Raw genomic sequence first — 25,499 nt, forward strand, 5'->3', positions numbered from 1 at the left:
TTGGCGTCCTTGAGCCTGAGGCAGGCAGTATCTTTAGCGCTCCGCTCTCATTTAGCTGACGGGGAGTCCGAGACCCCAGGAGGGGTGATGCATCAGCAGCAGCGTCCAGGAACTATGGCCCAGGCCTTTTTGTTTCTTTCCTCTTAGGTGATCTCCATGGCTTTCCAGACCATCTGCACGTCCATGGCCCTTATGTTCCCAACTCTATCCCCAAACTCCAACCTCACATATACAACTTTGTGTTTTATACCTTCACACGAAGGTGAGAGGTAGGTCAGACTTCACATTCAAACTGGGACTCATGAGTTTCCCCTCCACACTTGTGCTCCTTCCTTCCCTCCCTGGGGACCGACCACCGTTGGTAGTCACCTGAGCCACCATGCCTAGGAGTTGCCCCTGGTTCCTCTGTTCTTCCCATTCTCTACATCCCATGCATTCGCAAGACTTTTCATTTCTATCTCTCTATTCCCTTCTTCCCACGTCCGATGCCAACACTCTACTATAAACCACAGTCCCTTCTGCGCTGACAGCAGTCGCTCTGTCTCTTTTCTTTCACTCTTGATGCCTATTATCTATTCTCTAAACAGAAGTTAATGTGAAATTCTAAAAAAATACTAACCAGATCCTTTTTTACTCTGGTCCTGGTTTTAAAATGTCCACTGGCTTCCTTTTGTCCTTCAGATGACATTCAGACCTCCCACTGGGGCCCAAGATCTTAAGATCTGGTTTATCTCATTGCACCTTCACCTCCTTGCTCTGACCTTTCCTTGTTCCTCCTGCACACCAGTCTTGCCTTCCTGCAAGGTCAGTGCACTTCTGCTGTTTCCTCTGCTGGAAATCTTTTCCTTACCTCTTCACAGAACTCTCTTTTCTACTTTTTAGATCTCAGTGCTTGGGCTCCTCCCCACAAAAGCCATTTCTGAAAAACCCTTTCAAAAGTGGTATTCTAAAAAAAAAAAAAAAGTGGTATTCTCTGCTCATTCCCATTCCTTAGGTGTCACATCACTGTTTAATTCCTTTGTAAAGTCAATCACGAAATACTCGAGTATTTCTTTCCTGGTTTATTGAATTTCCACCATGCTCCTCACCTCTTTCCAAGGAGGTTGTAATCTCTATGTGAGCAAGAGCCCCCGCCCCCTTTTTAAAAAGATTTTTATTTATTTGAGAGAGAGAGTGTGTGTGTGCAGGAGCGAGAGGGAGGGGGCAGAGGGAAAAGCAGACTCCCCGCTGTGTAGGGTCCCCAATGCCATGTGGGGCTCAGTCTCAGGACCTTGAGATCATGACCTGAGCCAAAGACAGCCAGGGCCGCTTAACCGAGTGAGCCACGTGGGCATCCAAGCCTTTGTCTGTCTTAAAAGAGACAAGATGGAATAGTGGTTGAACTCTCACACTCTAGAGATAGATTTTTTTTTAAGATTTTATTTTTATTTATTCATGAGAGACCCAAAGAAAGAGAGAGAGAGAGAGAGGCAGAGACACAGGCAGAGAGAGAAGCAGGCTCCCTGCAGGGAGCCTGACGTGGGACTCTATCCCAGGACTCCAGGATCACACCCTGGGCCCTCGGCCGAAGGCAGGCGCTAAACTGCTGAGCCACCCAAGGATCTCAGATTTTTTTTTTTAATTTACTTTTCCCCAGTTTTAATGAGAAATAATTGACATGTATCACTGTATGCTGAATTAAAAACCCAGCTTGTGAAGCATGTAGCCCAAGGAAGTTGTTTAACCTCTATGTTCTCACAGGTAAAATGATGGCAGTAAAAATATCTGCCTCATAAAATTGTTAGGAAGAGCTCCCCATCCATACGGCACTGTTGGCACAATGGTATGTACTCAGCAACTGTCAGCTGTCATTATTATTAATTACAAAACTGTTTAACATGCATTTGCTGAATGGCCAATACGTTAATTTAATGTATTTGAGCAATACTTCTGCTGTGTCACAGATCAGATTATAGAATATGCACTGAAGGGGCCCCTACCTGGGGGCTGAGAGATAAGTTTGGAAGCTGGCTGGGTGGGCAGCCGCTGTGCAGAGAGGTGGGGGTAGCATGTTGAAATGGAAAACAATAGTAATAGAAGCCAGAGTTTACTTAGTACTTATGCTGTGCTAAGTACAGTGACCTATTTTTTTTTTCCATTTTTTCCTCCTCAAAGTTTTTGAGCATTGCTGTGAAGCTTTCTTATGAAGCACTTCTGAGGGTTCTTCATTATACCAACCTTCGTCCTCGTGCAAAAGCTGGGTACAGTCCATTCTCCTGCAAGATCACCCCCCCCCCCCCATCCCCTACCCTCATGCCTAGTTACCAAGTACCCTTCTTCAGCTCTCACCTACAATGCCATTTCCTTGGAGAGGCCTTCTCTGATCCTGATAGAATGTTCTAGATCTCCCTGTAGTATATGCTCATCATGCCACCTACTTCTCCTTTCTTACATGTACCATTGCTTACATTAATTTACACAATTATTTAATTAATCTGTCCTCCTGACTAGATTCTATACTTTGTGGGGGCCAGGTCTCTGTCTTGTTTTTCCTCACCATGGTATCTCCAGAACCCAGCAACCTTTCCAAAGTTTGGTGCGTAGGAAATACTAGCTGAATAAGTAAGTGGGCCTTAATACTGCAGCAGAATGAAGGCGCCCAAACCTAACATGACTCTTCTTTGAAGGTTCAAAAATGCAAAAGCCAGTTTCACTTGAATTGAATTTTTTTGCTTATGAATTCCCATGCTTCTCTTTCTTCCTTCCCAATTGAATTTAACCTGAGATAATGATGAAAAAGAAAATTTGTCTTCAGATCTAGAAGAAAGAGAAGTCACAAAAAGAAGGAAATTGAAGAGAGCCGTGGCAAATGAAGGATGAAATCAGGATTCTTTTAGCATCTTTCAACTTTTACTCTATTGAGAATATTTCGGAAAAAAAATTATAAGCTATTGCATTTTCCTCTTTGAAAATAGACAGGTCTTATCTGACTTTTGTACAGAGTTATCTGCACATTCATTACAACCCCTCTAGAAGAAACCTTGATTTCCTTTTAATTTTAGGTGGTAGTAAAACAATCTTCTGCTGATATCATCAAATTTATCAATGAAAAAATAGCGCCGGTCTGATTAATATTATTTCTTAAGAGTCTGACTCAACAAAAACCCAAGGAAATTCAAGAAAAAAGAACCATCAAGTAGCAGTAGTTTTAATTTTCACTTGATAACAAAGGTCATTCAGTACTTTATCATTCTCATTAAAATCAGAATGACTAATTCGGCATGAACCATACAAATTGTTTACAACTTTAGATTATTCACGTCAATAATTTCCTCTAGGGTTGATTATGAAATTAGCTGGAAGCCTGATGGAATTCAGAGAAAACAAAACAAAACCGGCTCACAATGATGACGGGATCTTCAGAGATGGCAAAAGTAGGGAAATCACCAAAAGAAGCCATGGATTGTCCCACTGCACTACTGGTTCAGAAGGAAATGTAACAGGTTTGAGTTCAAAGACAATTCAGAGGACACTTGTCAAGTCCTACTGTGAAGATACTTATTTCAAATTTAAAGCCAGATCTCTTGTCTCAATTTGATTTTCTTCCTTTTATTTTTAAAAATTTTATTTATTCATGATAGACACAGAGAGAGGCAGAGACACAGGCAGAGGGAGAAGCAGGTTCCCTATGGGAGTCCCATGTGGGACTCGATCCCAGGATCCCGGGGTCATGCCCTGAGCCAAAGGCAGCCGCTCAACCACTGAGCCCCCCAGGTGCCCCTGGAATTTGATTTTCTTTCCTTGACTTTAGCAAATTAATATTTCAAGCAAGGATAAGATTTTTCAGACGGGTATAGGAGAGGTATATTTACCATTTGGGATTAGGTATAAGAACAATAAACTGAGATTACATCATCGATGAAGTTACCAGAGATCTCTTAATGTGAGTTGGAGCCCCAAGGAGAAGTTACATAAGAAATTCTTTCTGAACCAGTATTCAACCTAAAAAATAGGGACCTGTATGAATGGAGGGAAAGAGCAGAAAAGAGTAACAGACAGGAAAAAAATAAATCAAAATGTGAAGAACTGCAGAATAGGTGGTCTTGCATCCCCTCTCTACCTTTCAAATGTTTTCTTAAAATTTCTATTTCTATTTTTAGTTTTCAAATTCTAATTTATACAAGCAATTTATGGACTTTCTCTGTTTCTTCTACAGAAATTTATCTTTATGAACTATATATTTAATGGGGTCAATTTTTGAAAACTATATTTTCCTAGATAATTATCCATTCATCAGTGTTTCAAGTGTATTCAGATAAAGGCCTGCAAAGTAGTCTTATTTTAAAAAAAAGGAAAAATTCTTCTTTTGCAATGACTTCGTTTCTCCCAATGTCATTAATTTTGTATATTTGTGCTTTCTCTGCCTACCCTCCTCAATTTAGTTAGCCAGTGCTTTGTTTATTTTGTTGTTTAAAAACATCCATATCTGGTTTTATTAATGAGATCTGCTGTTTTTCTGTTGTTTTTCTCATGAATTTGCTTTCATATTGATTATTTATTTCCTTGTGTTGTATTTTGGTGTGCTTTGTTATGGTACTGACGGTGGTTTCGTTTGGCTTTTATGAGTCCGGAATTTAGCTTCTTTTTTCATTCTTTTTTATGTATTGATAAAGTGTTTAAGGCTACCAATTTTCCCCTACAAACAGCTTTAACCATATCCCATAGATTCTGAGCTGTAGTGTTTCAATCATCATAAAGAATTAAAAGGGACAGTGAGTCTTCTTTGGGCTTCCCTTGCTTATAGCTCTGGCTGTATGTCAAAAGCATTCAAGCACTCAATTCTGCCTATATATATATATATATATATATATATATATATATATATATATATATTTAAAGATGTTTAAATTTATTTGACAGAGAGAGAACACAAGCAGGGGGAGCAGCAGGAGCTCAAGCAGGGAGCCTAATGTAGTGCTTGATCCCTGAACCGTGGGATCACGATCTGAGCCGAAGGCAGATGCTTAGCTGACTGAGCCACCCAGGCATCCCTACCATCATAGCCTCCCAGAAAAACTAGTTCCAAATTAGTATCTAGCTTTGTCCCTCACTGTGATCCATCACAGGTTCATAGGCAGGATGGCGTAGTAGTCAAGAGAGAGTGCTTTGATAACAGACCTCAGGGACTGATACCCTGCTGGTGTGATCTGGGGCTACTTTCCTAACTCTAAGCCTATTTTTTTTGTCTGTAATATGGAGGTTTTACTATATCACCAACCTCCTGATAAAAATCATCGTGATGGGACAAGGTAATCCGCTTCATACATTGCCCCACTTACTTAGCACTTTCCATATATAAGCTCTTGTTTTACTAATAGGAACAGTGTGTCTATTTTTTAAAAACTCTAATTGATGTTGGAAACTCAAAACCTGAGGAACAAGAGCTTTTACCATGTTGAAAGTTCAACGGAGAGATAAGTACACAAAAAGAAGGAAGTCAAGATGTGTAGAGATAAAGGGGAGGCAGTGGATTCAAGCCTGAGAAAACATACCAAGAATGAGTGAGGGCTTAGAAAGAAAGTGATTTATGAGGCTTATTCTAGGGGTGGAGAGAATTTCAGTCCAGCCAGAGGAGACATTTGCGTCAACATAGGAATAGTATAACTTAGAACTCTACACAATGAGCTATTACAAGTTATCCTTAGAAGAGGCTTTGGATTAGATTATATTAAGATTTATTTTAAGGGACTAAAAGAAGTCATCAAAATTTATTTTATTTCATAAACCGGGTTAGAGATATTATATATTGCATGTATTTTGTATTTCAACGAAAAAAAAACCCCTCAGATAATTTGCATATTCTGGTGAATTTTCATTCTCCCTCTGCCAAGCATTTGCAAAATAAGATAGTTGGATGGGATGATCTCGAAGGTAGACTATAATCTTTAAGATTACATCCATCTCTGACATTCTATGACGTTTAAAAAAATTTTTGTTTTCCTAAGATTTCTATGGTAGAGAAGGAATAGTAATGTAGCAACATCCTTCTTTTAATTAGTTTTCCTCAATAGGATGTCATTTAGAGTTTAATGGGATTAATTTGGCTGATGTATTCAATTTTTAAAAAAATTTCTGTTCTTGCGCCAGCCAGCACAGATCTTGACAGGCCGACGGCTCCGATCCTGCCAGGCTCTGGCAGGAGGGTGGCCCTATAAGCTGTGCCTGCGGCTGAAAGCCACTTGCAAACACGTCAGCTTAGCTGATGACATGGATAGTTGGATGGAGGGCTCCTGGGCTCTCAAGAAGAGCAAACCCTCCTGGTCTTGCAGGCTGTCCAGCCCAGTGTCTGGGAGCCTCTTTCCAATCTGTGCCAAGAGGACAATCAGATTTAGAGGGACCAGTGTTCTGTTACCCCAGGGCTCATGCACACCTGAAGATGGATCTCGTACCAAGGAGGTTCATTCCACAAGGCAAAGCCAAGGCCCTGTGGTGGAGGCAGTATTGGCAGCCCTCCAGCTTCTCTCTTCCCTTCTGGCCCTTCCCTTCCTGTACCTTCGGGCTCATGCAGGAAGAGCTTTCTGCTCGTGCCCGGGTATTTTTAACAGCAGCTGCCCCTCTCTCTCCCTCCAGGGTTGGCAGGGCCATTTCTTCTTAAACTCCAGTTGCTTTTCATGCATTTTTGTACTTGTTCCTATGGAGAGGGATGGTCTTAGCGACAGAGGGCAGGGCAGCTGTAAATACATAGGGCCAACCCAGAAGAAGCCAAACCCGCTGGGATTCCAAATAAGTCTTCCCTTGACCAGTTGGCGAAAGTATCACCAGTTAGCTACTTCGGTTCCACTTTTATCTATCCTCTAACGCTGTGGGTGAAGGAGAGCACAGCAGAATAGACCAGGTATTGATTTCTGGAACACATTTGTGTGACCACCGTGTTTTTGCACATGGAACGTAATTGATTTGAGAATTGCCCTGGAGCAGAGGCACAATAATGCCATCAAGCTGCCGGCAGCCTCAGTGTCTGGTCCCTGGAAAATGTCATTTAACCCCAGTTAGGACTTATGCTTTAGACTCAGACTTGATTCAGTGGAGGCCCCTCTGTACTGTACGTATATCTGTTACCTGGGCAAGCTACTTCATTTCTATGTTTGCCTTCTCCTCTCTAAAACTAGGATGATGATGTCTCTTTCATAGAGTTGTAATAAGGATGAGACAAATGCATCTGAGTGCTCAAAATTCACCAGTTATTATTAAGGCATGGAAGCTCTATCTTCTTTACTTTTATATTTTTTGTCCTTGAACCCAGGCTTCTTGACCCCAAGTTCAATCAGGTTGAAGGCAAGGGGAAGGGAAAGACAAGGCTAGCTTTCAGAGACTGCAGTGAGGGTTGTCAGCGCATGGGAAATCCTTTTATGAGAGATGAGAGTGAAACCAAAGATAATTATTAGGCTGAAAACTTCAGAGACAAAGAAGATGGTGGTATTAGGGAGGAGAGGAAAATTCTTCGAGATAGATGAGGAATTTAATTGCTGATATATAGATGTAGAGACAGTGATGGAGCATCAGGAACAACTGTCCAGCAGGCAAATGAAAAAATTGGGAAAATAAATTTTTTGTTTACTTGTAGAAATTACCTTAAAAATCTGGATATGACTTTGATGACATTATGTTGAAGATTTTGCCCTCGATTTTTAATAGCAGGCAATGTCTTTTTCCTGTTTAGCATTTGAAGGCATTTTTAACTCAATTTTTCAATTATGCTTTTCTTTTTGGAGGAGTTTTATATTATGATTTGGGGGACAGGATTTAATTGCTTTTCCCTAAGAATTTTTACCCTTTTCTGAACATGTTTTGATTATTTGATTATTTTAACTAAGCATTAGCAGACTTAATAAATGAAGTACACTTTCAGGAATCCAGGAATTCTAACTACACCGGAGGGAGTTCATGGATTAGCAATACAGAAATCTCTCAAAATGGAAGTCCATTAAGAAAATGTCTCCCTTTTAAGAGATGTTCTGAGAATAATCCTATTAGGCTAGAAGCCTGCTAAGCTTATCAACTTCAGACACATTTCTCTACAAAGGGGAAAAAGAATCCAAATAGAATTAATGTGACAAGTAAATGCTGACAGAAAATATATATTTAACCTCAGAAAATAATCATCACATTATATCCAAATGTCAGTTTCATGCCAGGAAAAATTTGATGACCTTTAAGATCTAAGCTTGATAACATGGACAAAATGTTAAAATGAAATATTTTTCATTTCAGGTGAAAAATGAAAAATTGAGCCTGTCTTCAAATAGTTGGATCAGTGGGATTCTTTAAATAGTCATATATTTTTTTAATTAAGGGGAAAATGTCTTTTGTATATTTACTTTATACTGATTCTGATGCTCCCCACTATTTCCTGAAGATTTGGGTTTCTATCTGGTTTCATTTCCCTTCAGCCTGAAGAACTTCCTTTAGCATTTTTGGTAGGGCAAGTCTGGATATTGTGAAATCTTAATATTCTCTTATCTGAAAATGTCTTTATTTTACCATGATTTTTGAAAGATAATTTTGCTGGAGATAAAATTTTACATTGATTATTTTTTTAAAAAATCTTTCAGTACTTTAAAAATAATTACTTTTGATGAGAAGGCAGTGGTCACTTGAGTGTTGCTCCTTTGTAGACAATGTATTGCTTTTTTCTGTCTGTTGTTAAGATATTTTTCTTTATCTTTGGTTTTTGCCAAATTGACTGCGAAGTATCTAGGTATAGGGCTTTTTGTATTAATACTGCTTGGTGCTCACTGTACGTTTGTGTCTTTTATTAAATTTGTAAGAATTTCAACCATTATTTCCTAAGAAATTTTTTTCTACCCCATCATTTCTCTTCTCTTATTCTGGGACTCAAATTATACACAGAGTAGACCTTTTGATATGATCCCACCTGGTCCCTATGGTTCTGTTCCTTTCTTAATTTTCAATCTTCTTTTATACTCTTTTGTTTGTTTGTTTGTTTGTTTGTTTGTTTGGGTTATTTCTATTGATCTATTTTCAAGTTAGCTGACTTCTCCTCTGTCAGCTCCACTCAGATGCTCAGCCCATCCAGTAACATTTTTTTTCATAGATAGCATTTTCTAGCATTTGATTCCTTTTTAGAGTTTCTGTTTTTCTGTTGAGATAGTCCAATTTTCACACAATATGAGAATATTCTCCTTATGTCCTAGGGCAAATTGTAACAGCTGGTTTAAAATCCAAGTCTGCTAATTGCCCAACACCTGTGCCATCTCAGGATTGGTCTGCACTGATTGTCTTTTCTCTTGAGAATGGTCCATGTTTTCTTATTTATTTGTTTGTTGAGCAATTTTGTATTGTATCCTCAACATTGTGGAAAATGTTATAGAAACTCTTGGCTCTATTATGTTCCTTTGAAAAATATAGATTTTTTTAAAAACCAGGCTGTAACTTGGCTGAGCTGAAATTGAAAATTTTTGTTTCCTCTGTAGTAGGTGGTAGCTCAGATATCAACTTGCTTCTTTTGTCCTTGTGGCTGCGTTCCATTGGAAAGTTATAAAAACTGGAAATTTACCCAGTGCCACTATGTTTTAATAAATACTGTCTCCACTCCATTTTCTCCCTGTTTTTGTTCACCCTTCAGTACCTTTAGTTGGGTGTTTTTATATCTTGTCCAGAGTTTATAGTTGTTATTTACTGGAGGCTCAGTCTGATAGAAGCCACTCAACCTTAGCAGAAGTTGAAGTACACCACCTCTGTCCCCACTCTCCTGAAAATAGAATGACTATTTCCACTAATTCATTGTCTTGAGAACTCTCATTTTTTTCCCCCATTGCCTTCCTGAAAATAGAGTGTGGTCTTGCATAAGAGAAGAACAAAATGTTTGAGCAGATGACAAGAAAGCATCCACTCTGTGAGTTCCTGTTCTCTCCAGACCATAAACTGCAGAGAATTTGCCTACATCTTTGAGTAGGTAATACCTTAAGAGGGAATGCATTGAGTATATCAGGCAGATAGAAGTAAAATGGAGTGCAAGTCTGAAATGCAGAGATTTGAAATCTGTTTTTCTTTATGCTGTGAAGGCTAATATTATCTCTTTGACTAGAAAACCACAGTGATGAATATAAGAAAATGAATTTATAAAAGAATTATACAATACGCTAGTCACTGTTATCTTGTATAGCATTTCCCAAATTTTGTTTAGATGAACATGTACCTCAAGAAATTTCTTTTAAAAAGGGCTATGGGGTTGAATAAGTTTGAAAAAAAACTCCCTGGGGAGTAGGAATGTGGGTTTATTACCACCCACAAATTATAGATTTACTAAGATTGAAAGTACATGAAAGTCCCCTTAGCACTGGTTAACTGTGCTGAACATGATTAGTTCATTCTTGGATGATTCAGAAAGTACATCAAGATCTTTCCTTGTCTTGTTTTCCCTTTCTGCATTCTCTGCCTAGGTAATTTTATCCATTTCCATGGCTTTCAATGCCATTGATGAGCTGATGACTCCCACATTTATCTTTTTAGTCAAAACCCATTCTCTGAGTATATTCAAAGAGCCCTAACTGACAGTTCTTTTTTCATGTTTCATAACATTTCAAAATTAACATTTCAATCCAGAAGTTTTAATTCTACCCCTCATCTCCAAATACTCTCCTACCAGTCTATCCCATTTCAACAAATCGCATCACCATTTACTTATGCTGGTAAATCTAGAGTCATCATGGATTCCTCTATTACTTCCAACCCATTGTGTATTCTGTTTGTTGTTGCTTTTCCTTGAAAATATATCTTGAACCCATCTACCAGTCCAAGACATTACCAGCAGTTGTAAATACGGAGGGAAAAATGTTTGTCATGTTGTTCTCTGAAAAATTAAAGCCTATGAATGATTCCATGCCTAAGATTTACTATTTTATATTTTTCATTTCCTCATTATTATCTGCATTAATGAAGAGTAGGAAATATAAAATGCCCTGTGATAATTTAGTGCAGGGGTCAGAAAACTAATGCTATATGCCATATCTAGCCTATCATATGTTTTTGAAAATGAAGTTTATTGAAACATAGATGAGACTATTCTTTTAAATATGGCCTATGGCTGCTTCCATATTTCAATAGCAGAGTTTGTAGTTGTGAGGCTGTATGACCAACTAAACCTAAAATATTTATTATCTGATCTCTCACAGAAAAGGCCAGTCGGGCATCAGCCTGATTTGAATAAGTGTGGTAATACTTTCAAGATAGTGAATTTTCAGTATAAAAAAATAGTGAATCTGAGATGCCTGGGTTGCTCAGTGGACTAAGTGTCCAACTCTTGGTTTCAGCTCAGGTCATGATCTTTGAGGTCCTGAGATTGAGCCCCATGTCAGGCTCCACGCTTAGTGCAGAGATTCTCTCTCTTTCTCTCTCTTTCTTCTTCTCCCTCTGCCCCTACTACTAATGCTCTCATGCTCTCTAAAATAAATAAATAAATCTTTAAAAAAAACTTGGTGAATCTTTGGGTCATTTTCTTTTGTATATCAGATGAGGTTACATTTCTCAGAGGATGTCAAGGCATGAAGATCATCAATGGAAAATCTAAATCTTGAATATCTATTTGATTTTCTACCTGTCAAAAGTAACTTGTATATCCTGCCAACACCTTTAGGTGATGACAGTTGGTCAAGAATTTTAAATAAATATGGGTTTCAATATGCAACAACAAACATGAATGAATATATTCAAAACCAACTCTTCTTTCCTTTTACAATTATATTTAAGACCTTATATAGCAATAATTGATAGTAGAAAGTATGTGGGACCTGGATCAAAAGATCTACATACCAAGTTCAATATATCCTTTATTAGCTAATAACCATGATCACATCTAACTCTCTGATACTTAACTTCTTCATCAGTTAGATTTAGAATAAAAGGACCCAATCATAGGTTATATGAAGAAGTTCTGGGTAATAAATATTATTTTTTCTAGACACTCGCAATTCCTCAGTCATGAAGATCACCTCAATATTCCTCTTCAATGGATATATTCTCAGATTTTTCGCTTCAGTGGTGCGCTGAATATTCTCTGCTGGATTCCCAAACTCCCACAAAGTTATTCTTATCTGTGAGTGAATGTTGAATGTAATGTCCTGTGGAAAGACGATGGTAATAAACTCCTATTTTGCCATCTTGCTAATGTCACTTTACAATATTGTCCCTTTAGTTCCTAGCAGAAACTCTCAATTTCCATATAGCTTCAGCAATTAGTGTCTTTCCTCACTTGTGACCAGCACCTTCCTTCAGGGCACTGCCTAGGGAAAACAAAAAATGATGGAGAGATAAAGACTTTCCCAGACAAACAAGAGCTAAGGGAGTTCATCATCACTAGACCTAACATATAAGAAATGCTAAAGGGAGTGACAAGCTAAAATGAAAGGATGTTAATAAGAAAACTTGGTATCAAACTCACTGGTAAAAGTAAGTATATGGTCAGATTTAGAGTTTTCTAATACTGTAATTATTTATGTAAGACCTGATACTATAAAACTCCTAGAAGAAAACTTAGGGAAAAAGCTTCTTAGCATAGGTCTTTGTGATGATTTTTTTGTATATGACCCTCAATGTGCACACAACAAAACAAAAAATAAGCAACTGTGAGTCCATCAAACTAAAAACCTTCTGCACAGGAAAGGAAACAATAACATTTAAAGGCAACTTATAGAATGGGAGAAAATATTTGCAAACCGTACATCTGCTAAGGGGTTAATATCCAAAATATATCAAGAACTCAACTCAATAGTAAAATAATAATCCCATTAAAAATGGTCAAATAAACTGAATAGACATTTAGCTAAAGAAGATACACAAATGGCCAACAGATACACGATGAAGTGCTCAACAGTACTCATCACTAAGGAAATGCAAACCAAAATCACAATATCACCTCATACCTGTTAGAAGGGCTATCATCAAAAATAGATGATAAGTGTTGGCAAGGATGTAGAGAAAAGGGAACCCTTGTGCACAGTTGGTGGGAATGTAAATTGGTGCAGCTGTAATGGAAAACAGAATGGAGGTTCCTCAAAAGATTAAAAATAGAACAACCATATGATCCAGCAGTCCATCTCTCGGTATATTGGTGAAGAAAACAAAAATCAGTTTTTCCAAGATCTGCACTTCTACATTCATTTCAACACTATTCACATGGCCAAGATATGGAAAGAGCCAAAGTGTCTCCCAACGGATTAATGAATAAAGAAACTATGTAGATACAGAGATAGATGATAGATAGATAGATAGATAGATAGATAGATAGATAGATAGAATATCATTCAGCCTGAAAAAGGAAACAAATCTGACCATTTGTTGACAATATAAATAAACCTGGAGGACATTATAAGTGAAATGATCCAGACCGAGAAAGACAACCATGATATCATTTCACTTATATGAAGAATCTTTAAAAAAAGTTAAGCTCATAAGACAGTAGAATGGTGGTTTTCAAGGGTGGAGGAGGGGAAATGGGGAGATACTGGTCAAAGGGTACTACTGAGTTTCAGTTATAAAATGAATTCGTTCTGGAGCTGTAATGTACAACATGGTAACTACAGCTGATAATACAGTGTTGTATACTAGAAATTTGCTAAGAGAGTAAATATTAAGCATTCTCATCTCTCTCTCTCTCTCTCTCTCTCTCACACACACACACACACACGCAACACACAAAAGGTAGCTGAGGTGATGGATATGTTAATTATCTGGGCCATGGTAAACATTACACAATGTATACATATACCAATTCCGTAAGTTGCACACGTTAAATATGTACAATTTTATTTTCAATTCTATCTCAGAAAAACCCTCTCATTGTCTTCATGGTCTTACTTTGCTTTAAAAAGAGATATTTATTCATCATGAATACAAATCCAAGTGTTTGGATGGATAGAAGAGAACCAAATGCAGTAGAAATTTAAAACTAGTTTCCCCTATAGCATGAAAAATTTGATGTTTTGTATTTCATTGGAAAAATTATCGAACACTTTCTAAACCTTGAGGCTGTATATTTTATGATGTGGCTGCTGCATAGTTCCCATAATTGGATTTTTCAAATAGTTAATTTAACTTCTTTTTAATACATATGAATTTATGTGCCCCACAGGGAGAGAGCATAGATTATATCATCGTGTTTATGACTTTCCTGTTATTTTAATAAGTTTCATGATCAATGCAGATGTTTACTTGGAAAAAAAATAAAAGAAAATCTAAACCTCTTGGCTTTTGAGACTGAACTTCATTTAAGGTTCTATCCAAAGTTATGAGACCAAGAAATATATTTTATGTTGGGAAATGAATATACTAACAATAAAAATAGTATTCAGTAAGTTTACTTCTCAACTTTCAAACAAACTGTGTGTCAGATGGGCTGAGTGTGATGCTGAAGCTCAAACAGCTAAATACACCATCTTATGACTCATTTCCTCTAGTTAGTCACTGAGTCATAACTCATCTTTGCTCATCAGATCTACGCAAAAGGTCTTAAGATGAACTCCAAAGTACCTCATGTTCTTCTTAACAAGGTGGGGAAGTATCTAAGTACATTCTCATTTTTTTTCCCCAAATATGTGTTAAGTGACGGGCAGCCACATGAGATACCATTAAGTATTGACTAGATGGTTCATGTTCTGTCTCATTTTCCTTTCTTGTAAACTTTTTCTCCTATAAACTTTCTCTAGTCTTTACATCACTCCTTCTGCCTCTAACATAATCCAAGTAAACTAACTGTTGGTTGGAACTGACTTGAAATTTCTTCATGCCTGAGATCAAGTTTGGAAACAGAGTCCCAAATCCCCTTCCTTTCAATGATTACTTTTTTTTTTCTTTTTTTTTTTTTAGCTACCTGATGATTATCCCACCCACTCCTCAGATTTATTATCTGCACCAAAACAATAATTTCCTCCTCTCTCACAACCTAATCACCTCCATCAGCCAGAAGCATTAGTCGCTGAGATGGGATGATGGAGCCACTCCCAAGAGCATGTGGTGACCAGATTCAAGCACCAAGGGGGAAGTCAGAGAGGGAGACTACCTGAATTTGTTCTACTATAATCAGGATAATAAAGGCATTCACAGACTTCATTACTCTGACCAATCTCCATTTCCTTGACTGGAGAGAGGGAAACCTTAGAGGAATTTTGAATAACCAGGAAAAAGTAGAAAAAAACGTGTGCTGGATTTTATGGAATTGGGGGACCTCAGGGAATGCTAAAACCGGATTTGGACATATTTTGTAATAGTATTAGTGCTTGTTTGTAATGAATAACAACAACAACAAAAACTTGCCTTCTTAATCAGGATGAATGCAATTTGGAGGTAAGAAATAATCTCTGGGAAAGGAAATGACTTTGGCTCCCTGTACTTTAGATCTTGGCTTATTCTAAGAGTTTATGTAAAGTCATTTTGAAATATAGCCTACAGTTTCTGCTTCCTTAGGATAGTCATGACCTTATTTAGTATTGTATAAAATCTGTGAATGACAATCAGAAGCAATTCCAGGAGAAGATCAGGATAAGCAATCTTTGTCCTTGAGCACATTCTACAAATGTAGTTTTTGGTTCCAGCAACCTTTTTATAAGGAGTATATGCTTAAAGTCAGCAGTACTGTATCATACACTTAATCTGTTAGGAGGGTAGATCTCATGTAACCTGCTCTTAAAACACACACACACACACACACACACACACACACACATACACTAACAACAAAGTACAAAACCCCAAGGGGCAGGTGGAAACTTTTGGAGGTGATGGATATATTTATTACCTTGATGGCAGTGATGGTGTCACAGGTGTATGCATATGTCCAAACTCATCAAATTGTATACATTAAACGCATGCAAGTTTCTTGTACATTAATTAGTCTTCCAAAAAACTGTTAAAAAAAAAAAAAGAGCAACAGATGAACTCAACAGAGACACCTATGCTGAGAACACGGTAGAAAAAGCAAGACTGGGTAATACAAGGCAGTTCTGGGGATGCGGGACATCCATATGTTATTCCACCAACCAAGGGCACAGATCCCCTGCCCCTCACCCCCACCTGATCCCAAGTACCACTCACCTTGAAGTTAGGATCTAAGTGTGCCTTAATGACAATGTAGGTACATAAAGCAATAGGTAATCTAGCACCTCCATCAGGAGAACAGTAGGAATCGGTACCCCAAGCGCAAGTGGCAAAGCAGTCCTTGGCCTCCCTCTCGGAATTGACCCTGGAAGGTGCTGTGTCAAAGGGACTTACTCTCCCAGCCTGCAGGCCCGTGTTGTGCCATACACCTTGGCAGATAACTTCTATCATCTTGTCGTAGATGGATATACATTTGTATGTACCTATATATATATATTTCATTCTGTAAAATGCATTTTTTTTCTTTTCTGAGTGAAACTGATCTCTCAGCTTCTCTGGGGTTATCCCAATACTGATGAGAAAGTAGTTTGTTTATTTTGAAACCCCAGGGGCTAGATCACAGTGTTCCCTGGCCTGAGTCATAAAAAAATGTTAAGTGCATTACCTGTTCCTTGATGAAAAGCATGGGTGTGAGATCTCCTTGAAGTTCATATGATTCACAGGAAATAAATGAAAAGGATAGCCTTATGAAACAGTTTCAGTTCAATTTATCTTTCCCCCTGATAATTGCAAGGCCTCGATTTCATTTGGGTTCAGCATATTTAATGAAGAAAGATCAGTTTCTATGGAGAATCATTTCACTTGAATAGGTGAACTAATAACTAGTGCTACAGACAAGTACCTTTCAGCTGTGGAAATTATACTCTTCCTTCAGTCAGTTCTAAAAACAGGCTACACTCCCCAAAAGTATTCAGTGTCTCAAAGTGCTGGTGACATTGGAAGCCATGATGGATGTTCATTCTTATTTTAGAGACTAAGAGTCTAAGAAAAAAGAATGTGGGAAAATTTTATCAAGTAGTGGCATTTCGGGGATGGCCTAGGATATAACGGCTGTGAGTTCCACGGACTCCTGCAGAGCTTGGGACGAGACCCATTTCATCTGACACATTGCTGTTAGGTCATGCTGCTGTGCACCGATCCTTCCAGCTTGCATTTGGAGATGCTAAGACTATTTCCAAAAGGAAAGGGATTTTCATCTCTGTAACTAAAATTTCATAATAAGAAATAGACTAAGATACTTAGCGTGTTCTCGTGCTTTTTTGGAACAGGTAAGCCTGGAATGCTAAGCAAAAAAAGTGGCCGGACACACAGCCTGAACTACGATGCATACGGCGGCTCTATTTCTGTCCTTTCAAAAATGTGTGGAGGTGTCAAAAAGTTTCAATTTTCCAATACTTGGAGAAGTATTTGTCCATCATGGGCGGTCTAAGAGGTGACTGAGCCTATTAGAAGCAGGGGGTAAACAATTTGGACAAAATCGCATGACTGGGTACAGGAGCACTAGACCTGCCTTGTCTAAGTCATTTATGCTAGAAAGGTCTGGAGGAAACTAAGAAGGGACCCACATGAAGTTTCAAGTGCTTTCCAATTAGGTAGAATGGAAATCTCAGTGACCAGAGGGCAGGGTCACTGCCTCAGTCATTGTTTGAATCGCTTGACATGTAACACAGAGAAGAGGAAGGGCGAACACTTCCTCGTTTCACGGAGAGTCACCGTTCGCAGTGAGGGCTGCCCTCCCCGCTGCCCTCTGTGGTCTGGGATCATCAGCCTTGGATCTTGTCAGGTGCCCATGAAGCTTTAAACACAGATGTCTGCGTCCCACTCAGATCTGTGGAATCTAAATTCTGAGTGGTAGTCTTTTTTTTTTTAACATATTATTTATTCATGAGAGACACAGAGAGAGGCAGAGACACAGGCAGAGGGAGAGGCAGGCTCCGTGCAGGGAGCCCCATGTGGGACTTGATCCTGGGACCTGGGGGTCACGCCCTGAGCTGGAGGCAGAGGCTCAACCCCTGAGCCACGCAAGAGCCCCAATTTTGGGTCATAGAATCTGGGTTCTGTAATGTGGAAAGCTCCAACCATGCTTCAGAAGGGCAGCCTGGGTTGAAAATGGGTCCCTGGAGTTTTGGGGATGGATGTGGGCAAAGGCTTACTACCCCGCCCCTTTGCCTTTTGTCCCAGAACAAATATATCTGTGGGGTTTTATATTTGGGTTTCCTTGTGTGAGGGGTTAAAGGTCATCAGTGTGAAGGGTCCATGTTTGCCCAGCCTTCTTCCCTGCTTAACTTCTGCCTGCTTCTCTCACTCTGAGGTGAGAAAGGAAACAACTCATGAGCATGCATCCTCTTTGGAGAGAGAGGAGGAGAGTCAAGCATCGAGGGAGGAGAGAGGAGGAGCATCTGGAGAGAAAATAGAGGAGGAACATGGTGAGAGGAGAGAGGAGGAGCATTGTGGGAGAAGAGAGGAGGAAGAGGAGGAGCATCCTGGAAAGAGAGAGGAGCAGCACCATGGGAAGAAAGAGGAGGAGCACTGTGGGAGGAGGAGAGAGGAGGAGCACTGTGGGAAGAGAGAGGAGGAGCGTCCTGGGAGGAGAGAAGGGCTCAAGGCACCTCGGTGGTGGGCAGGATGAGCTGGTGACAGGGTTCTTCTTTTGGGTGGAGGGCAGTAGAATGAAAGACTTCCAGGGCTAAACGGTGGAAGTGGAGTTGGAGCCTGGGGTTCAAGACTTTATATATTAAGTTTTGCAGACAAATTCTTGGGTGATATTAAAGGTTTGGGAAGGAAGACAAATGGAGACTTCCAACTAGGTCCTGTTTTTCTCTGGAATGAATTAGGGCAGTGGGGGACTCATCAGTTAGGAATGCTGATGGCAATAGCAATGGTGGGCTTCTTGACAAAGGCAATGATCCAGGTTGTTGGGTTCTACTTTGTCAGCCATAGCGTGTTGGTCCTTTGTCTTTGCCCTTGCCGTCCCTCTATGGTCACCTGATGGCATCACATCCAGCTTCAAAGCGTTAAGAGTAGGGAAGGGCTGAAGCCAGGAGCATGCAGCTTATACAGTCCCTTTTATAAAGAAGCCAGAGTTTGCCAGTCCCACTAGCGCACATGCCCTGGACTTGTTCACCGAACTGGGTCATGGTGCCTTGTTGCTAGTAGCTGTGTGGGAGTTCACAGAAGCGGGTATTTAGCTTTTCTGGCATCTACTGTGAAACATAAGGAGGGAGAAAAAGGCTAGAATTCACTTCTGAGTAAGCCAACCAACAGAGTGTGTCATGGCGTGTCACAGCTTCACAGGGTTTGTCCTTGGTGACGAAAAGTAACCAAAAAATGAGTCCTTGCAAAAGAAATTGGGGAACCATTGCCTTAGAGCAGTAGTTCCCAAGTCGTGAGAATCACGTAAGACTTGTTGAAAGCAGATGTCTGGACCTCCATCGTCCCCATGTTCTGATTCGGTAGGTTTGGGATAAAACCTGGATATTTACCTTTTTTTTATTGGTCTTTTTGGAAGATGTAGGAAGTCTGTGGATCACACATTCAGAAACAGTGGTTTTGAGACTTAGGCTAAAGTTGTTTCAGCGGTTGTAAAACTGGCTGAATGTTAGAATCATCAGAAGCGTTTTAAAAAGATCAAAGCAATGCTTGTGCATGGGCCCTTCCCCCAACTATTTCAATCAGAAAATCTGAGGTTGAGAAATTAGCATCATCCGAAACCTCGCAGGGTGAATCTAATACGCAGTCAGGGATGAGCATCGCCGACTTCAAGATTCTACCGAACAAGCTTCTTGCACAAACAGGAAAGCCAGGGAGGGCCGGGTGGCAGAAAGATATGCCAACCTCTCCGTGCTGGCTCTTGGAAATCTTTGAGAGGGATGGATAGAGACGAAAGAATAGAACAGGCTGGCAACCTTAGATAAGGTAAAGGGCAACCGAAATGCAAGAAATCATAGCAAATGTGAGGCGTCTCAAGTAGCTCAGTCTTTTTTGTCCTTAAATACTGATTTTAAATATTGGTTTTAGATGCAGGCATTTAAATACTGCTTTTAAGGCTTTATAACTTTTGGTGTGATCCATCCACGAGCACAAATTTGTTGATATTATGTCGATCTTGTGATTAACTGCTCAGTTTGTTCAGGGAAAAGAAATACTATAAGGAATGGCAGTCTCTGGAATCCTCTTCAATCTTTAGGCGTAGACATTGTTCACAATGACACCTAGTGTAGACCAGGTAAAGCTGCAGGACACCAGCTCCTTGGGATCTGAAGACTCTGGTCTTCAGCAGCAGATTTAGCAGATTAAATAGGACAATTTCAAATTCTTAACAGTGAATCCAGTAGCATTTGGCTAGTGAAGCAAGAATAAAAAGAAATTATATAATATATATACACACATATATATAACATTCTGCATATGTAGAACATTAGCCTAGTGTTCTAGAAAGGGTGTTATTTGTGAGAAATGCTGTCCGTGCTGATCCACTGACGCTTCCAAATGGCAGCCCAAGCGTTGAGGAGCGCGCGGCAGGTGACACCCGTTACCAGGCCAGTTCTGTGCGGGGAAGGAATACCCCATGGAGTGTTGGCAGCCGCAGCTTCCTGATGGGAAAACAATGAATACGTGGGGACACGAGCAGAAGCTAGAGGAGGAAATTAAATTCTATTCTGCAAGCATGGATAAGGCAGGAGCTGGGTCAAGGGAATGTCCAAGAAGAGCACCTGGAGATGGAGGAGAGGTGGACCCTGCCTTCAGGAGAAACCACGAGGTGCCCACCAGGCACAGCAGTACCAGGGAGCTGCCCCGAGACATGCGCAAGCCATTCAACGTAAATCGTCTTTGTAAGTTGAGAAGAGAGACATTTAGATCCTTCCTTGGCATTTGGAGATGATATTAAATGAAGTAGTAGTTTGGTTTTTTTTTTTTTTTTTGAGATTTTATTTATTTATTGGAGAGAGAGAGTGGGGGTGGGGGCGGACAGAGGGGAGGGAGAAGCAGGCTACCCCCTGAGCAGGAAGCCTGATGTGGGATTCGATCCCAGGACCCCGAGATCATGCCCTGAGCTGAGGACAGATGAGCCACTCAGGCGCCCCTGCAGTGGTGGTTTTGGGTGTAAGAATTGAGGCCTGACCTGATGGGCTGGACGGTGTCCTCCCCCAAATTCATATGTTGGAATCTTGAGCCTCAGCAACTCAGAACGTGAACTTGTTTGGAAGTAGGATGGTTGCAGATGTAATTGGCTATGACGTCATAACGAAGTAAAGTGGGTCGCTGATCCCACGGGTTTGGGGTCCTTCCAGGAGGCAGGCCCACCAGGGGAGGCCGGGCGGGGTCGCCCCGGGAGGCTCGCGGGCCCCAGAGACCAGGGCAGACCAGGCAGCGGGCACGGGGGCCGAGCTCTGCCCGGGGCCGGGGCCCAGCCGACAGCCCCCGAGGGCCAGAACCGACGCCCAGGGCCCATGGGGTCACCGAGGGGTGGCCGCGGTGAGGGACTTGAGCTGATCGAGGCTCCCGCAGGGCTGTCCCAGGGAAGGGGGCGCCTAAAGGTGCCCAGGGAGGCCTTCTCTTACGGTGTTGCCAGAAGAGCTCATCCTCCCCAATGCTAGTGACGCACTGTGCCTAGAAAATAAAAGCAACCGGGCATCTGGTTAAACATGGAATCTAACATCTGGCGAGAAGCCTATTCCTGCCAGGGGCTCTTTGTGTTTGCTCTTGCAAGGGGTACCTATGAGTAGAAGCTCTGTGCTTAGCATCCCTGCAGATGGTCCACTGCTTGCAGAGTTTGATATGCATAGTGACCAAAGTTCATAGAGAAAGCAATACCTGACAATTCCTTTCCTTAAAAACAAAACACCCGGAATGTCTTGGTGGCTTGGCAGTTGAGCATCTGCCTTTGGCCCAGGCTGTGGTCCTAGGGTCCTGGGATCGAGTCCGTTCCCCACAGGGAGTCTGCTTCTTCCTCTGCCTGTGTCTTTGCCTCTCTGTGTCTCACATGAATAAATAAATAAAATCTTAAAAAAAAAAAGTAGGGATCCCTGGGTGGCGCAGCAGTTTGGCGCCTGCCTTTGGCCCAGGGCACGATCCTGAAGACCCAGGATCGAATCCCACGTCGGGCTCCTGGTGCATGGAGCCTGCTTCTCCCTCTGCCTGTGTCTCTGCCTCTCTCTCTCTCTCTCTCTCTCTGAGTGACTATCATAAATAAATTAAAAAAAAAAAAGTAAAAAAAAAAAAAAAGTAGAACATTCTATCCTCAACTGACCTATGTATCAATCAGGAGAGCTAAGATATACAGCAGTAACAAACATCCCCCAGACATTGGTGGCTGTGACAATGTAATTTTATTTGTCACTCTTACTTGGCAAAAATCTGGCAAATTTATAGCCGTTCTCCCCCAATAGTAATATCTTTTTGAAAAAATTGAGTGTCTTTAATGTGGCAATCACAAGACTAGTACTTTACATATAATATCTTTCAAAATCTCATGTAACTCTAACAGGTTGATGTTACTATTTCCTTTCTGCAGATGTGAAATTGAGACACAGGTTCGGTGAGTAAGTGGTAGACTGGTTTGGGATCCAGATCTTTCTAATGCTAAACCTGTTATTTCTAACTACTGTTAAGCTACTCTTTTTAAACATAACCCTCAGGTTTTAGTTTTTAAATGTAATCGCACTGGAGCACCCGGGTGGCTCATCCAGTTAAGCATCTGGCTCTTGGTTTCGGTCATGATCTTAGGGTTGTGAGATTGAGACCTGAGTTGAGCTCCGTGCTAAGTGTGGAGCCCAGTTAAGATTCTCTCTTTCCTTCTCCCTCTGCCCTCCCCCCAAATGTAACTTCCCTAATGTCATCTTTCTAATATTTCCAGTGGAAGGGAAGATCCAAATGCCATTATCCTGCCGTATAGATCGGCAGTTAAGGCATAAAAGGTTATGTGTCGATCTTGGCCAGTACACTTGGTGATAAAGTTAGAACCTTAGGCAACGTGTTCAAATCAGAATCACCATGTATAGCTGGTAAAAATGCAGGTTTCAAGCCCCCCTCCCCCATGGTCCTGGGGTGAGTCCCGTCTAGTAGTGAAAGAATAGCACTGGAGGAATTATGTGCAACGCTCCCAGTACTGTTGCCACGAGGCCATGTTGTCAATGAAAGTTGAAAAGTGATTGAGGAGACATCGCTGAAACTCTGCAGACCTGCTAATGCTTTGCCCAGAGAGATGCCTGAACTCGAAGATTGAATCTGAGAGCATTGAGGACTTGCTGATTGAGCTCCACGTGTAGCCTTAGCTATATGGAAATAAACTGCCACTGTTTACAGCGTATTCAAATCTAGATTTCTGGGAAGGCAATTAGCCTAATTAGTTCAGTAATGAATAATGTTAACCTTTGTGATATCATTATAGAGTCCACGGTACCAGTTTATTTCTGTCCCTCAATTTTATACGTCATTAGAGTTTGAGATGGATGCGTCGTGTTCTTAACTCCAAACAACTGCTCAATTAGGTGGGGCAGCTGAGCAATAAAAATGTCGATCAGGTAATCCCAAGGCAAAAATACTTGACGGATGATTTTGTTTTATTTTTTTAGGTTGTGGGGAGAAAAAGAGGGAGAGAATCCCAAGAAGGCTCCATACTCAGCCCGGAGCCCAGCTTGGGGCTCCATCTCATGACCCTGAAATCATGACCTGAGCCAACATCAAGAGTCAGACACTTAACTGACTGAGACACCCAGGCCCCCCTTCTGATGGATGTTTAAATGTTTAAATTTCAAATATGGCTATTTTAGCATGTGGCAAAATCACTTAAAAGTAAAAATTACCATACTTTGATTTCTTGCTGAAATGTCATTGGATAGCTGCAGATTAGTTTACCAAAAGTTGATTCGCTTGTCATTTTTTTACTTCCTGAGTTGTTACTGTTTCCAAATCGGTCTTCCATCAGTTTTTTAGGAGCTGAGGCACTTAAAAAATATGTAGATTCCCTAGTGTACTTTGGGAATCTGCAGTGTAATCTGCTATCCAGGGCAATTTAGCCCTCACGCACAGCCTTACCACCCACCCGTAAGTTAGTGACCCAAAGGGCTGACAGCATCACCCTTTGAGGTCTTGGAATATTTACCTGTGAGGTTAAGTTACCTAGATTCTGTCTCAGTATGTGAACCCTCCTTCAGAGCAAAGGTTGCAGCTTTTTATTTTTTTCCATCCCCCAAACTCTAATTTTGCTTTTCCAGTAGCAGTGACCCATTGTGAACTAACATGCACAGCTCAGCTGCTCCCTTGAATTTAAAGAAGATCATATGTTTCTGTGCGCAGCAGACCAAATAGATTAATGAAGGAAAATTTTGGGAAATGAGACTTTCATCCAAAAGACATATACCTTCCCTGGCAACTATAATGAGTGAAATCGACATAATCAGCCCAGCAATTTAGCTTTGCCCTTTTACCTAAGACTTAGCAAAATTGCTACTTTCTGCCTTTTTGGTACTTTTTCCATATTAGGGAGATGAGACATATAGGATCCCTCATGAGGGAAATGAAAAGCAGCTCACACCTATAACTTCCCTGACTCTTTCAAGGATATCAGAGGAGAATCTTCAATCATCGGCTTAATATTTTAGAACCAGGTAAGTCACTTCCTCAGGCACGGTTTGATTCACAGGATTCAATTTTTCTTTAAAAGTCGGCAACACCACAGTAATTAAATGTTTGCTAGAACCCCTGATTTTTTTACATTACTAACCTAGAGATTATACATATAAAAATAACAACTCTAGGTTATATATAAGCTAATATTATTTATATTACATAAGGTATACAACACAAGATATATACGTGTGTGTGTAATATGACATTATTCCATCCCCAATATGTTAACAGTTCACAACTTCATTTGGAAGTCAGTTATTTGGAACTTGGAAAAATGCATGATTTCTGATATTATATTACTTATTATTATATTATAATATCTGTATATTTTACATTATAAGAAAACTATATTGCATCTTAAATTATGTAATAATTTATATTTGGTGATAACATATCATTATGTTACTGTTTTCTGACATTAGAAAAAGTGGCTAGCGCCATGGTTAGCTCACATAGCAATGGATTTTTGTTTATATTTGGCAGTAACATTTTTCTCTTTATTATTTATTTCTACTGCCTAACAGCACAGTTAAACCACAAGCTAACTATGCTTCGATGTATAGAATCAACAGTTATTGGAGACTTATAATGAAAAATGTCCTACGGTGACAAGGGGATGTGGTGGTTGGTGACTATTTCTTCCTCTGGAGGGGAACTGACAGATGCCTAGCTCTTTGGACAAAGGGAGCTCTCCTCGTGGCGTGGGTTGGCCCTTGATCTGTGTAGGTATTTAAATGCCCTGTATCTATAAATGATGGACACTCTCCTTAATAATTATGATAATGATAAAAATAATCATAAGAAAAGCATCTACCACGTGTTTATGATATGGAGGTACAATGTGAAGGCCCTAAAACATTTTATCTCCTAAATCACAACTTTGTGAAGTGCTTACTGGGGAAGCTGAGCCTTGGGGAGGTTGAGTGACTTCCTCATCA

The 25,499-nt window shown here is 40.3% G+C and overlaps 2 long non-coding RNA genes across 6 annotated transcripts in view; one reads left to right on the forward strand and one right to left on the reverse strand.

Moving 5' to 3' along the window:
- Positions 1 to 11,811: 11,811 nt before the first annotated feature.
- LOC140625308 (uncharacterized) lies at positions 11,812 to 21,141 on the reverse strand. The gene is made up of 4 exons (XR_012024664.1): positions 21,053 to 21,141; positions 18,540 to 20,271; positions 15,791 to 15,898; positions 11,812 to 12,281 (listed from the first exon to the last, which is right to left on the reverse strand). It is a non-coding gene; the product is annotated as an uncharacterized lncRNA (long non-coding RNA).
- Positions 12,334 to 25,499, forward strand: part of LOC140625309 (uncharacterized) — a 29,663-nt gene continuing 16,497 nt past the window's right edge. The window contains exons 1-4 of one of the 5 annotated variants that reach the window (XR_012024666.1): positions 12,334 to 12,447; positions 14,863 to 15,339; positions 23,505 to 24,539; positions 25,086 to 25,283. This is a non-coding gene — a long non-coding RNA (uncharacterized lncRNA). Of the gene's footprint in view, positions 12,448 to 14,431; positions 14,547 to 14,862; positions 15,340 to 23,504; positions 24,540 to 25,085; positions 25,288 to 25,499 lie in introns of those variants that run through there. The other 4 variants (XR_012024668.1, XR_012024667.1, XR_012024665.1 and 1 more) reach the window with 4 other exon arrangements.

The sequence above is a fragment of the Canis lupus genome, chromosome 36 (genome assembly GCF_048164855.1).
Source record: "Canis lupus baileyi chromosome 36, mCanLup2.hap1, whole genome shotgun sequence".
Taxonomy (NCBI): Eukaryota; Metazoa; Chordata; class Mammalia; order Carnivora; family Canidae; genus Canis; species Canis lupus.